Source organism: Prionailurus bengalensis, chromosome B2, assembly GCF_016509475.1.
Source record: "Prionailurus bengalensis isolate Pbe53 chromosome B2, Fcat_Pben_1.1_paternal_pri, whole genome shotgun sequence".
Classification (NCBI taxonomy): Eukaryota; Metazoa; Chordata; class Mammalia; order Carnivora; family Felidae; genus Prionailurus; species Prionailurus bengalensis.
Window position 1 is genome coordinate 86,369,053 of NC_057349.1, and position 15,588 is coordinate 86,384,640.

The following is a 15,588-nucleotide window of genomic DNA, read 5'->3' on the forward strand; positions in this document are numbered from 1 at the left end:
AGTCCTGGAAGACAGAAGTTGGACTGGACAGGACCTCATGGAACTTCTCTCCTGAACTCTGTTGGTCTTCCAAAGTGCTTGCTGCTGCGCAATATGGAGTGGGTGTAGTGCATGCTGAGGAGGCATTAAGAGTCCCAGTGCCTACCCATACTTTCTTAACATTTTTTAGGCTGTTCTTTAAAGCACAAAAGCATTCTCTTTGTTGTATAAAAACACAGCGCACAATCATCTGAGTAAAGGCTGTCTCCATTCTATAGCAGTTATGGTTTACTTTCCCATACAAATTGTTCTTTTTTAAATGTTCTTAGCAAGTTTATAAAGTTTCTGAAACCTAATTTCTAGATTTCTTGGAAATCTAGAAAGTTAGTAATTGGGAGTTAGGAGGGGGAAATGATTCGGTTGTCAAATGATTTATTATGAAAGCAGCCTTCCTTATCTTTTGGGGAGAGAATTTGTTATGACCTGAATTATGTTCCCCCCAAATGTATACATTGATAAATTTTTTTTAACGTTTACTTATTATTGAGAGACAGAGAGACACAGAATGCGAGCAGGGGAGGGGTAGAGAGAGGGGGAGACACAGAATCTGAAGCAGGCTCCAAGCTCTGAGCTGTCAGCACAGAGCCCGACGCCGGGGTCAAACTCACAAACTGCGAGATCATGACCTGAGCCAAAGTCGGTCTTCTAACCAACTGAGCCACCCAGGCGCCCCCCGAATGTATACATTGAAGTCCCAGTAATTATATTTTCTAGTACCTCAGATATAACCATGTTTGGACGTAAGGTCCTTAAAGAGGTGATTAAGTTAAAATGAGGCTACTAAGGTGTGGCTCTAATCCAATGTGACTAGTGTCCTCATAAAAAGGCAAAGAAGGGCATCTGGCTGGCTCAGTCAGTAGAGCATGTAACTCCTGATCTCAGGGTTATAAATTTAAGCCCCCACATTGGGTGTAGAGATTACTTAAAAATAAAATCTTAACAAGAAAAACAAGAAGGAGGAGGAAGAGAAAGATGGAGAAGGAAAAGAGACAACAAGGACACCCACAAATGAATGGTCATGTGAAGAGGCAGCAAGAATGTGGCCATCTGCAAGCAAAGGAGAGATCCTTCAGGAGACTCCAACCCTCCCAGCACCTTAAATCTGGACTTCCGGCTGCTCGAACTGTGATAAAATAAATTTCTGTTGTTTAAGCCATCAAGTCTTAGCATTTTGTCATGGCAACCCTAGCAAAGTAATACAGAAGAGTTGTTTGCTTTTTGTACTATTAAGTATCTAATTGTTGGAACAATTAATTTATAGGTTTTTGGATTTTTTGTTTGTTTGTTTTTAATATGCCTTTGTCAGGTGCATTGTAACTACTTCTGACCTAAGATTTTCTCCTGTAGCTAGTCCTGGTTACTATTTATTTATTCATTTATTTATTTATTTTGAATATAGCTGTATCCCTTTGGAGACCACAAAGCCAAAATGTCTGTTCCAGCCTTTTAATTTAGGGTTTCCTGGTTGCGATGAGAGCTTATTTCACAAAAGGTAATAATTACTTGGTTGCTATTCAAAGGATACTTCTCCTCCTTGGTGAGTCTGGTGTTTCTCTTCATTAGCAAAATAGGTAACGTTACTAAAAAGTTTTTCAATTTTTACACTGGCCCAGGACTGGTAGTTTTCCTTCCAACATGCAACACTTTGAGGATCAAATCTATGAGACACCGTACCTATCACAATGACATCTTTCTAATTTCATTTTTATTAGCTCAGCTTTTCCCCCTGGAGCCTTGGGAATATTCTTACTTGCCTTCATTGTTGTTGTTGTTTGTTTGTTTTAAGCACTATAGATCTTTTCATTTCGTCATACCATAAGCCCCGTTCTTACGAAATATAAATATACTATCTCCTTTTCACTGTGGCTTCGATTTGGACCTTGAGTGTGTGAATTGTGTGACTGCCTGTAACAAAAGAAATCAAATACGTTGCCATTAAATAAAATTATGGCAGGAAATGTTCGTTTGAAACGTTCTCTTTTTTCCTTCACTTCCCATTAAAGTTGAGTTGGTTTGTTGTTTTAGAAAACAAAGAGAAAAATAAAAGGTAAAGTTTCTGCCTAGTTTCTGCCTGTTAAGAAACAGCATTAACTATACCTAGCCCTAGAGAAAGACATTGTGAAATCATAGGTAGCTGAGAAGGTTAAATAAGTTCTGGTTATTTCTATTTGTTCTTTGATTCTATATATTATCAATACCTTCACCTTCATTTCCTCATGTAATTGTGAAATGGGTGTGACAATTCTTCTGTCCACAGTACCTCAGAAGAGTGTTACCAAAATCACTGAAAAATCAGAGGACCTTGAGCTCCTCAAACTTTTTTTAAAACATGTTAAATGAGGTAAAATGTAAGGTGTGTGGAACTTTTCATCATCTTTATTCTCAAATGTTCATTTATTTATTTTTGAGAGAGAGAGAGAGCAGAGAGGGGCAGAGAGCAACAGAGAGAGAGAGAGAGAATCGCAAGCAGGCTATGAGCTTTCATCCTGATGCGGGGCTCTATCCCATCAACTGCAAGACCATGATCTGAGCTGAAATCAAGAGCCAGATGCTTAACCCACTGAGCCACCCAGGCACCCCTCATAATCTTTCTATTATTTGGATGAATTTCTTTTTGTGTTTTTCCCTTAAAAGAGCTTGCCTAATAAAACTATTTGGGGAATGTACACTGATACAGAGTGAACAATTCTGGATTTGGGGATGTTTATGTTAATTATAAGGAAAGCTCTAGTTTATAATCTATTCTAGACTATCAACGACACTTTAAAAATCAACCAGGATTTTAGTAACTCTTTAAATGAAACAAAAACAATGTAGAAAGGTCTAAACATTTAAATCTCAGAAATTCCAGTGAGGATTGTAAAGCTAATTTAACTAAGGATTTCAAAATATTATATAACCTATTTTTATATACATATTTCCCAAAACAGGAAACTGATCCATTTCTCTGACAAAACTACTCAGTCCTGAAATTATACTTTGAATCAATAACATATTACTATAGAACAACCCTGCCTTGCATTTTTTTCTTTTGATTATCCAAAGATCACTTGTCCTCAGAATTTGCTACTGTCTTCTCTTTGGAGACAAGCTTACTAGAGAAATACAGAGATTTGTCTATAATGATCTGATGTAAATGAAAGGAATGTATATACAGAAAATATAATATCCAATGCTATTTATTTTTCCTCTCTAAATCTGAAATTTCATTATGTTAATTACATTATCCAGTCTTTAAGTAATAGAACAAACATTTTTTTTAGAAAAAAGTTGGGCATGGCCTCAACAATGGACTTTTAAACTGTACTTTTGCAATCCGCTGTTTGAAGATTATATGATTAGTGTTTACCATAACTTTCACAATGTTATTTGACTTAACTTTATACTTCATGTGTCTTGCTTTTAAATAAATAAATAAAGGGACACACTCTTGCTGACTGTATTTTTAATATATATTTTCAAAACAGGGTGAAATCTTAATGGCCTTTAATCATCCTCATATCATAATGGACATACTGGAGACAACGATTTTCTCCACTGTATAGATGTATGAAATTGTACCAGTAAGCACTGTATAATGTAAGTTAAACTTTCTGTGTTATAGATATCAAATATTAATTTATTTGAATCCATGCCCTGGCAAGGGGAGTTATTAACTTCTCAGGTGGAAACAGTTTGCAACAGAGCAAAGCAGATTGTTCTCTAATTCCCTAATCACTCTTTGTGTGACTCTAGGGATCAGCCCTCAGACAGGAACTTGCTCTGTTTTTTGTTGATCAAATATTCTGGGGAGATGTAAAGAATCTCTCACCATTTCTGCTGTTTCCATGACATTAGTTTTGCTGGTTCATCATCACCCCAAATGTCCATGACTTCATTCTGTACTATCAGTGACTAAAATTCAAGTTCTCTCTCCCTTATCCTGTATCAGCCATCAAGGCTTGAATCCTCAGAACTTCAGCATCATTTGTAAATTTAGTTTTAAGTATTTGCTCATAGAATATCTCTGTGTCCCTGGCTTTGCACTCTGAACGAAGATGTACGAACCCTTAAGTTGAGCCAAAGGGGGAAAACATAATTAAAAGCAACTCTCATCTCTAAAACTCCCTTCCAAAAATCAGAGAATGGAGTAAGACATAAACAATTAGAATCTAAGTTATTAAGATGGGTTGTATAAGACCAAATGCATTGGTGGACCTATATAGATGATTTAAAACTGTATAATTTGTAGAAATGTCTCCCAAAATAGGTTTGCAGAGCCACAGTAATTACACTGACTAAATCTGTTTAACTTGTTCTCTTTTACTGGTATAAAGTCTCCCATGGTATTTCACATTACTCTGTAAACTATCTTCTCCTGCAGCTAGGATCCAGATTCTATCATCTTTCCATAATCTTAATCCTTAGTATAGTACTTTAATTTAGAACCTGAGAGGAAGCCAGTATCTGTTGAATGAATGAATGTGTTAGTTTCATAAGTGAGTCTTGTATCAATAAGATTTCAAACACACCTATTATTTTAAACTTAGAATTAATGCACAGTCTTGTTGAATTTCATCGCTAATTCATTCTTCCTTAGTGATCAAGTTATGCATATTTTTGATATTACCTCAGCTACTACTTTATCTTCACTGGTTTATATTTTATATTCACTGATTATATTCACTATTTTATATTCACTGATTAATCCTTGGGTACATATTTTTCACTGGTTTAAATATATGTTATAAAAAATGAATTAGGCTGAACATGAGATAAAATTAAGGAAAGACAGAATCATCTGGACACTTCATAGTTACCTACACGTTTTCTGATTCATCTTTAAAAAATACTGCCATGCCCTGTGTTTCCAATTTAAGATATAGATCTAAGCTTAAAATGATGTGGACACCACTAATTTAAGTTTTCAGCATACTGAATTAAAATTGGGAATTCTGGAATCTGTGCCAATGATGGGATTGTAGTTCTATGAAGAGCTAGGGTTAGGAGTGGGGAGGTACTTTGAATGAATTTCTGGAGGTCACTCCTTTAAGCAACGAGGTATTTGTGCTGATGAAAGATACTACAGTTATGCTATCTGTGTTTTCAGAATGAATTGCTTTAATTTCCATCACTGACCATGTTTCCAGTTGAATGAGAAAGGCTTTGTGTACCTGATTTGGGTAACAGACACCTGGATCAACCCAGTAACATAATTGGTAAAAGTGGTTGGAATAATATATATGAAATATTTTTAAAAGCTATGAAATGTTATAAACTCTCAACACATTATTTATTAGATTGTTCATATATAATGATAAAAGTTTGTCCAACTTGATGATTCACTGAATTGTTCCAGATCAGTCCAAAAGAGTGGGAAAAAAAACTAGTAATATACATTGATGATTTTTAGTAATAGCATCATCATATGTAGTTAGATCTTAATTACCTATGGAAATGGATTTTGGTAATAGCACGGGGAAATGAAAATACAGATCTTTCTATAAATGTGCTTGCATTATGAATACCATCTTACTGGTGATTTTTATTCACTGAATGTGGCAGAAATTATAATGATGATGAGAAAGTGATGATGATCATGAGTGTGATGTGTGTGCATGTGCATTAGAGAAGGGGAGAGAAAAAGAGAGAAATAAAGAAAGGAAAGAAGGAAAGGAAGGAAGGAAGGAGAAAAAAGAAATATTGAATATTCTGCTCCTCAATTATGATTATGTAAAGGCAAATTATAATTACAGATAACTATAATTGTAATAGATACAAATAACTATAACTATAATACAGATAATTATAATTACAAAATCCATATATTTCTGTAGGGTGAATTAAGAAGAAATTTCCATCCTTCAGTAAAGGAAAATCTGGATTGAGTTAATTTTGTAACACCAGTGTAGAAACAATGGCACAAGAAAGACCAAGTTCAAAGAAGAAGCTTTATAGCTATAGCTATAGATATAGAGGTTTAGATAGATATGGATATAGGTACAGATAGATCTATATCTAGAATAGATATATATATAGATATGGATCTGGATACAGATACAGACATGGACATACACATAGACATAGGCTGAACTTAATTTATTTGGGAAGAATAACAAATAGTTTCAGTGTTGGAGGTGGCTGCCTGAATGTGGATCTGAATACTCATGGACCATACAAATATTTATAGGATCTAGAGACAGTTTCACACATTTAGCTATAGTATGAATTCACATTTTCTGTGAAATAAAAATCACACTGTGTAGACCTGCAGTACCTGTAATTATGTGTTACTAATAGAGTGAATACCAGATATCTCTAAGAAAGTGTGCCTTTTATCATGGGATATGAAGGACAGACATTCACCATTCCAAGAATTTGTGCTAAAAGATTTTCTGAGTCCCTTACTGCTCCCAACAACCAACCTAAACACATCAAATGAGTTCTTAATTTCAGACAGTGTATTTTCAGTTCAACCAAATGTTCATTTGGTTCTTTTTATACATTTCAGTTATTGAAATTCTGTATCTTTTCATCTAGTTTGTCCTTTTTTTTAAATCATAAAAGTGACCGTTTTCTTGACACCCAAGAATCCCAAGATTCTCCAGGCTTTTCTTAATACTTTATTTGAACAGAATCCCAGGTACAAGCAACATTTAAATATTGTACATTAACGTTCTGGGGTGCCTGGGTGGCTCAGTTGGTTAAGCATCTGACTTCAGCTCAGGTCATGATCTCGTGGTTTGTGAATTCGAGACCTGCATTGGGGTCTGTGCTGACAGCTCAGAGCCTGGAGTCTGCTTCAGATTCTGTGTCTCCCTCTCTCTCCTCCTCCCCGGCTCTCTCTCTCTCTCTCTCTCTCTCTCTCTCAAAAATAAATAGATATGAAATTTTTTTTAAAGATTGTACATTAATGTTCCAAATTTTTGTATGTTGTCTGCATGATGTGTTTATTTCCCACGAAATTTCTTTTGTAATAGATTTGTATATTCTCAGTCACATCCCGATCTACAGGCTGAACAATGAGGTCATATAGCCGGATGGTGAGATATCACAAAGGAATAGCACATTTTCTTCGGGGCAAACTCAGCGGTTGATGCAGCAAAAGAATGGCCATGCCCAATTGAAATAAGAGCGTTCTACTAACAGAATATTTTCTTTGGGGCACAAATAATTAGCAATACCAGTTAGAAAGCGATCCTTGTATTCCAGAGCATTTACTTGTGTCCACTACACCTCAGGTGAAATGTGCCAAACATCCAGGATGATGAAATATTTTCAGTGAATAAATATTTTGGTTTTGTTTGTTTGTTTGTTTGAAGGCAAACAGAAGGGTTTGCATATTCAAGAAGTCAAACAATTCTTCTGCTTCAACTTACAAATGATTCACAAGTCTTTGCTAGGAATAGAATGTTTAAAGACTTTTCCCCCACTAGATTTTTTGGCATCTTACTACTCTTCAGGGACACTGTATTTAGAAGTGAAGTCTGTCTAAGAAGCTCTAATATAATTTTGTATTATCATGATTGGCCGCTGGTTTCTTAGCGGGTGCACCCAACCATCTAAGGGGAGTCTCAATGTAGAATACGAAAGCCATCATGACCCACCAGAATAGGCCCATGTTTATTTGGTTATTAAAATCTTTGGCAAAAATTCTGACAGTACCCAAAGATTAGAGTACCCTTCGATTAGATCACTGGGAAAGAAAATTTGGAAACCTGTAGCATCTCTGAAGAGTCTACTGCATTGCAGGCCCTGAGGTGGCGACAGAAGAGGCTGGGTGCTTGATAAATCCTAGTGTCACTGGAGCCACGCTACAGTGCTGCATGCAGCCTGGGAATCAGTCGTAAGGGCAGCCTTAGCACAGCCATCTGAAGGCAGTGATTTTCTCTGAGGCAAGTCATGTAACAGGACGTATTTTGCTTATTTCGCCAAATATTTTCAGGGCCTGTTCTTTCCTATAATTGTATCTGTTGGTGAAGGCTAAATGCCACACTTTTTTTTCATTTTTTCCCTTATTGTTTATCTTATGATTGTTCTCTCTTGGTTCTTCTCACTGAGGAGATTGTTGTAACCAGTTATTAAAAGCACCATTTTTCTTTTTATTTGGGAAACTGTTCATTGATGTCACATTGTGAATATTATTTGGGGTATCCACCCTTCTGTTTCTCAATTATGTGCATAATCTCTTATGAACTGATGGCTGTTTTTATTATTCCCTCCCCACCACCACCGTGACTCTTCTCTGATGCTGATGCCACTCGGGATTTGCGCAATTATCTAGAAAATGCATTGCATGTACCTGAGCTACCATCACATGTGAAATACTATGATTCGAGCATGAAGAACATGTATAAAATCTGTTCATAATCTGCTGTACGCACAGCTTGGTTTGGGGCAGAAAGTATGTTTAGAAACTTGCAATGATGATTGCCCTTAGATAAGGGCAATCTCAGCTTGATTTTTAAGCTTAGATTTTCAAGCTTTAATATACATACAAATCACCTGGATGTTTTGCTAATGATGAAAATTCTGATTCATTAGTTCTGGAAGTGGCCTGAGAGTCTGTATTTTTAACAGCTCCAAGGCAAAGCAATACTGCTAGTCGAAAACCCATACTTTGAGAAGCCAGAGGCAAGGGCTGTACTATTTAATACAGCAGGTGGGTATTTATGACTGTTCAAATCAATTATATTCTTATTGATTTTCTACCTGCTTGATCTATCAATTACTGAAACAAGAGTGTTGAAGTCTCCAGCTATCAGTGTGGATTAGTCTAGCTCTCCCAATAATTCTATTAGTTATTGCCTCATGTATTTTAATAAATTATTGTTAGATGTTTACATGTTAAGAATTGTTATACATGTTACTTGAAGAATGGACCACTTTATCATGGTATAATGTTCATCTTTACCTATGATAACTTGCCTTATTCTGAAGTATGCTGTGTCTGAAATGAAGATAGCTACTCCAGCCTTCTTGAAATACTGTTAGCATGGCATGTCTTTTCTCTCATCCCTTTATTTTTAAGCTACCTGAGTCTTTATATTTAAAAGTACATTCGGGGTGCTGGGTGGTTAAGTCTGTTAAGCTTCCAACTTCAATTCAGTTCAGGCTGTCTGCGGTCAGCCACATCAGGCACTCTGCTGTCAGTAGGGAGCCTGCTTCACGTGGGTCCTGTCTCCCTCTCTCTCTGCTCCTTCCCCCTCTTAAAAATAAATATTTAAAAATAAAAATGAAAGTAAAATTATGTAAGCAATATATTATTGGTCTAATTTTTTACTATATTTTTACTGGTGTATATAGAACACTCATATTTAAAATTATTATTGATACAGCTGGATTAATATATACCTCATGTGAAACTGTTTTCTATTTCTTACACAAGTTCTTTGTTTATTTTTCTTTCCCTCCTTTTCTGCCTTCTGTGGTTTTCATTGAACATTTACATTTTATTTTGTCTCTTTTCTTAGCATATCAGTTACACTTCTTTTAAAAAAATGTCAGTGGTTGTTCTAGAGTTTGCAATATACACTTTAAACTAATCTAAATCCACTTTCAAATACCACCATATCACTTCATGTGAAGTAGTGAAGATAGTTTTTAAGAGACTTTCCAATCCCTGCCTTCTATCCATTGTAACACAGTTGTCCTCAATTTCACTTATCCATATGCTAAAATCACCCATGCATTGTTATTGTTATTATTTTAAGTAGTTATTTTCTAGATTAAGAATAAAAAACAGACTTTATTTTTCATTCATCCATTCCTTCTCTAACACTCTTCTTTTCCTTATGCAGATCCAAGTTTCTGACACCATTTTCCTTAACCCTGAAAACACTTTTCACATTTCCTGGAGGACAAGTCTGTTGGCCAAGAATTCCCTTGGTTTTTGTTTGGCTGAGAAAGTCTTTATTTCTCAATCACTTTAAAGGATAAATTCTCCAGATACAAAATTCTAGGGTGGTGACAGTTTTTAATACTAAATATTTCATTCCACTCTCTTCATGCTTGCATGGTTTCTGATTAAAAAAAAAATCCACTATAATTTTCATTCTTGTTTCTTTAGAGATAGGTGTTTTTGGTTTTTTTTATTCTCCTCAGGCTTCTTTCAAGATTTTTATCTTTATCTTTAGTTTTCCGCAATTTGGAAATGATATGCATGGGTATAAAATTACTGATTCCTTCCTGTGCATGTCCAGTCTCTTGATGAGTCCATCAAAGGCATAATTCATTTCTGTGACACTGGTTTTGAATCCTGTTGATTCTATCTTAGAGCTTTCTTTCTTTCTTTTTTTTTTTTTTTTTTGCTTAAATTACCAATCTGTTCTTGCATGTTACTTATTTTTTCCATAGAGCCCTTAACATATTAATCATAGTTATGTTAAATTCCCAGTCTGGTTATTCCCAAATCTGTATCATATATATTTGAGTCTGGTTCTGATGTTTATTAAAAAATAAGAGGGGCTTCTGGGTGGCTCAGTGGGTTAAGCATCAGACTTTGGCTCAGGTCATGATCTCATGGTTTGTGGGTTCAAGTCCCGCATCTGCTCTGCGCTATCAGTTCAGAGCCTGGAGCCTGCTTCAAGTTCTGGGCCTCCCTCTCTCTCTGCCCCCTCCCCCACTCTCACTCTGTCTCTCAAAAAATGAATAAATGTTAAAAAATTTAAGAAAAATTAAAAAAATTCTAAACAAGAGAAATAAAATAAGAGAAATTCTTCAGGATGTATTTTTGTTGCATTTTAGCATACATTATAATTTTTGGTTGAAAACTAGGAAGGAGGTATCCGTTAATAAGAGCTGAGGCGGATGCCTTTAGTGTGAAATTTCATGTTAGTCTGGCTGGAGTTGGGCTGTATTTAATGATCTAGCTGTACATACCAGAGGCTTCACATTCTGTTAGTGCCCTTGTTTTGACTCCACTGTAATCTTTGTGTTCCACTTTCTCTTAGACATTTTCTTTTAGAGTTCCCTGAGAACCTTTCCTTGTATGGAGCCTGCATCTTATAGCTCTTTGAGGTGCAGACCACTGCTAACGGTGTCTTGTTGGCAAGATGGTAAGGTGTGGGTGGTGGGAAAGTGTTCTGTAACCTTATGATTAAATCTCTGTCTTTCAGTGGGCTTATGTCTCTGGACTGTGACTTTCATGAGTCTTTCTTAGCTTTTTATTTCTTCTTAGTTCATATAAGAAAGTTAGAGCAGTCTGGAATTTGAGAAATATATTTTCTTCCCGATCATATAAGGCTCTGGTAAAGTCTTTTCTTTTGGAGAGAAGGTCTTTGTTATAGAGACTCTTCTAAGTATATTTCTTAATGATTATTTCCCCCTTCCCTTAACTGGAATCAGGAGAGGGATCCTGGCTCTTCACGGTGAGAATTGGTGGGGTTTATGGAGGGAAAGCCTAAGACAATACAGAGGTCCACCAATACTACAGCCCTCACAAGTTCTGCAATCAGGCTAGTCCACACTCAGCATCAGAAGTTCATGAAAGTTACCATCTAAATGTTCCTACCAGCCTATGGCTCCAGCAGCTTCTGTTCCAGGTAAAGAGATTGTGGCTGCAATTCTCAAGATTCATCTGTCTCTCTGGATTTGGGGGTAGCAGTTTACCCCATGACCTCAGTTCTTCTATAAGTACAAAAAAGTCATTGATTTCCAGTTGTTCAGCTTTCTCCTTCTTTTAAAGACAGTAGTGACAACGTCCAAGTTCTTTACATGTGATAGCTGTAACCAGAATTTTCACATGTGACTACTTAAATTTAAATGTAAACTAAAGTTAAATAAAATCTAAAATTCTGTTTCTCAGTTACACTAGCCATATTTCAAGTACTCAATAACCATGTGTGGCTAGTGTCTACCATATGGGACCGTATAGATATAGAACATTTCCACCATCACAGTTCTGTTAGACAGAGATGGGCCGGACAAAATCTCTAAAGAAATCTCATGAGACGACTAGAATCACAAGACAAAATGGGTCAGTATAAAATAAAATATTTTAGGATGAGATTGTAAATCTTTGTCTCGGGTTCACCTTGAATAATCACTAAATGATGATAAAAGATAACTAAAGAGTTGACCAATTATAGTCTATGTCAATCAAGATAAGAAGTGATCTCTACTTAATTCTAGTAAGGAGACTGACGTCAAAAATCTGAATTGAGACATACCTTAACACATAAAAAGACACACCCTGATTAAAAGATATCTATATTTCCATATAGAGCTAAAACCCAACTTGCATTTTCTGTAAGTGACTGTCACCCATGGATTTAAAACTGTCTTCATGTTATTTTGTATATTTTACCTGTCAGAAACTTTAATTAGCTAAAATTTGAGATTTGGCTTGTGATTTTGAATGTATAAAAAATGCACTCAAGAGTATATGGTAGGGGCGCCTGGGTGGCGCAGTCGGTTAAGCGTCCGACTTCAGCCAGGTCACGATCTCGCGGTCCTTGAGTTCGAGCCCCGTGTCGGGCTCTGGGCTGATGGCTCAGAGCCTGGAGCCTGTTTCCAATTCTGTGTCTCCCTCTCTCTCTGCCCCTCCCCTGTTCATGCTCTGTCTCTCTCTGTCCCAAAAATAAATAAACGTTGAAAAAAAAAAAGAGTATATGGTAATTAATTTCAAAAATAAAAAAAGTAAAAAAAAGAGGTAACAGAGAGCGAAAGCATACAATAATTCTTGCTTTGGAAACAATGAAAAAAAGAAAATGACACCTTTCATACTTTTCATTTTAAAGAATGTCATGTAAGTGACAGGCTTAATGGATCATACCTTTGAAGTAATTATACTGCCAGGGCAGTTAAATATGATAATGTAACATTAGACTAAGGAAGCATAGTAATATTGGCATATTCTATACATTGTGAGTTCAAAAATTATCTTACTGCATAATACAGTAGTTTAAAATATCTTCTATTTTTCCAGAATAATGTTACATCTGACTTTTAAAAAAATACTAGCATGCTGTTCTGAGTACTCAAAGGAGCCATAATCATTCACTTTTAACAACAAGGTTAAAATTAAAGGTTTAACATTTTGCTTTTAATTTCTGCTTTATCAGTGAATAAGAACAAGTAGCCCTGGAATGCCACTGGCTGAAAAAAATTAAATATTCTTGTACTGTTGTGTTTTTTTTAATGTGATATTTGAGCTAGTACCAGATACCTAATAAGTATATGTCACACCATATACTTCATGATGTTTATTCTTTCTGCTTAAATATTTTCATTAGTGAGCCTGAAAAAAATTTCCTGAAGATGTAAAATGGTTATTTTAAATTTGAGAGAGCCAACGTAATTAGGTATTTAAGGACTACGTCTAGAGCTGAAAGTTACTGGATGTGATCCTTAATTCCTAATAAACAACTGTGAATTCTCTAGTTTTTAAAATTGAGATAATAATGGAGATTTTGAAAGTTCTTAAATCAAATGCTTAAGGCAATTGATGCCAAATATATATAGGAGTCAGTAAAGCCAGAAATGAACAAGGATGTGAAGAAGGAAACAAATTAGGTCAAAGACTTTATCTAAGTAAAATGAAGAATGTGTTCGAAAAGTCTACACTATCCCCGTGTGTTTTTCCTTTACTCACATTACTACCACACTCACAACACTTCTGACAACAGATGTCTGGGGAGTTTTCCCCATACCAAACAATTCTTTGTGATACCAGCTTAACACAATTCTGATACTGGCTTCCTAGAGAAGGTGTCAGATCCCACTGCTTATGGGTTCAGTCCCACAAGATTTCTTCCATCCCATTTCAGATGCCAATCCCAAGTAGTAGGTCCCCAGATTATCCTGGAGGTTGGTTGGTGGTTCCCATGGCCTCCCGCTCCTTGGGTGTGATTGTTTGCTAGAACAGCTCACAAAATTCAAGGAAACACTCGTGTTTACCAGCTTATTATATAATAAAAGATATGATAAAGAATGCAGGGGCTCCTGGGTGGCTTAGTCGGCTGAGCATCCGACTTTGGCTCAGGTCATGATCTCGTGGTTCGTGAGTTCAAGGCCACATCGGGCTCTGTGCTGACAGCTCAGGGCCTGGAGCCTGCTTCGGATTCTGTGTCTCCCTCTGTCTCTGCTCCTCCCTTGCTCACACTCTGTCTCTCTCTCAAAAATAAAATAAAGATTAAAAAAAAAAAAAGAATGCAGATGAACAGCCACATGAAGAAATGCATTGGTCAAGGTAGATAGAAAAATCCACAGAACCTCCATGTTCTCTCCGAGTACACTGCTCTCTCAACACCCGCATGTGTTCACCCACTTGGAAGCTCCCCAAACTCTGTACCTTTGGAGTGTTTATAAAGGCTGCATCACATAAGCATTGTGGTATTTAAATGGTGTCTCTCCCCCTAAAGTGTGGGGTAGTGATCTGGTGAAAGCCAATGGCGGGAGAGGTGAAACTATTCTCTTGAGGCACCTCATTAGAACAAAATATACAAAAGATATACCAATCACCTAGGAAATTCCAAGGGATTTAGAAGCTCTGTGGCAGGAACTACAGTCAAAGACAAAACATTAGAACAAAAGGTGTTCATAGTGTTCTTATCACTTAAGAAATTACAAGAGTTCTAGGGGTTCTATGCCAGGAACTGTGGCAGACAGATAGATATAGATATGGATATAGATATAAATATATTCTATTCTATTATTTCACAGGAAGCCAGTGGAAGGCTTTAAGCTGAAGAGTGAAATGATCTGGCTTACAATTTAAACACTCTGGAGACTGTAAGAGGCATAAAAATATAAGCAGGAAGAAGCTATTTTAATATTCCAGAAGAAAAATGACAATGACTTCATTTAAAAGTATCCTTGAAAATGGAAAGAAGTAGCCAATTACATATGTAAGTTAGAGACAGAGCCAGAATTTCCTGATGAGTTGGATATATGTGTGAGAGAAAAGAGTGCAGTCTCTCAAATAGCCCAAGGTTGTAGCTTAAGCAACTAAAAGAATGAGGTTACCATCAAAGAAGATGGGAAAGGCAACTGATGGAACAGGATTGGTGGAAGATCAAGATTTCATTTTTTAATGTTTATTTATTTATTGAAGTCGGGGGGTAGAGGGGGAAGCAGAGGGAGAGAGAGAATCCCAAGCAATCTCCATGCTGTCAGTGCAGAGCCCAATGCAGGGCTCCATCTCGTGAACTGTGAGATCATGACCTGAGCTGAAATCAAGTCAAGGCTTAACTGGCTGAGCCACTCAGGGTCCCCAGATCAAGATTTCATTTTTAAACATAATGCATTTGAGATATCTATGGGATATCCAAATGGAAAGATCAGGTAGGCAGTTTGAAATAGTCTAGAGTTCAGAGGTGAGGTCTGGTATATATATATACATTTAGTAATTTTACATATATTTGTGGAACAAAACAACTTATGAAAACCAGGTACTAAGCTCTGGAACACTTGAATCTTGAGTGCTTAATAAAAATGGGTGTAGCCAAGAAAGGAGCAGAGAATAAATGGCTAGTAAGAAGAAGGAAACCTAGAGGAATGTAGTATTTTAATCCAAGAGTAGAAAGTTTTTGCTGGAGGGAGAAAGCAATTGATCATAAGTAAACTAAA

General features: G+C 36.3%; 1 protein-coding gene across 3 annotated transcripts in view; it reads left to right on the forward strand.

The window, feature by feature from the left end:
* Positions 1-15,588, forward strand: part of FUT9 (fucosyltransferase 9) — a 199,542-nt gene that overhangs the window by 146,413 nt on the left and 37,541 nt on the right. Inside the window, exon 2 of one of the 3 annotated variants that reach the window (XM_043591964.1) lies at positions 3,507-3,618. The exons of the other annotated variants lie outside the window; for them this stretch is intronic. The gene's annotated coding sequence lies outside the window, so the exon portion shown is untranslated. The remainder of the gene's footprint in view (positions 1-3,506; positions 3,619-15,588) is intronic. 3 annotated transcript variants of the gene reach the window in all.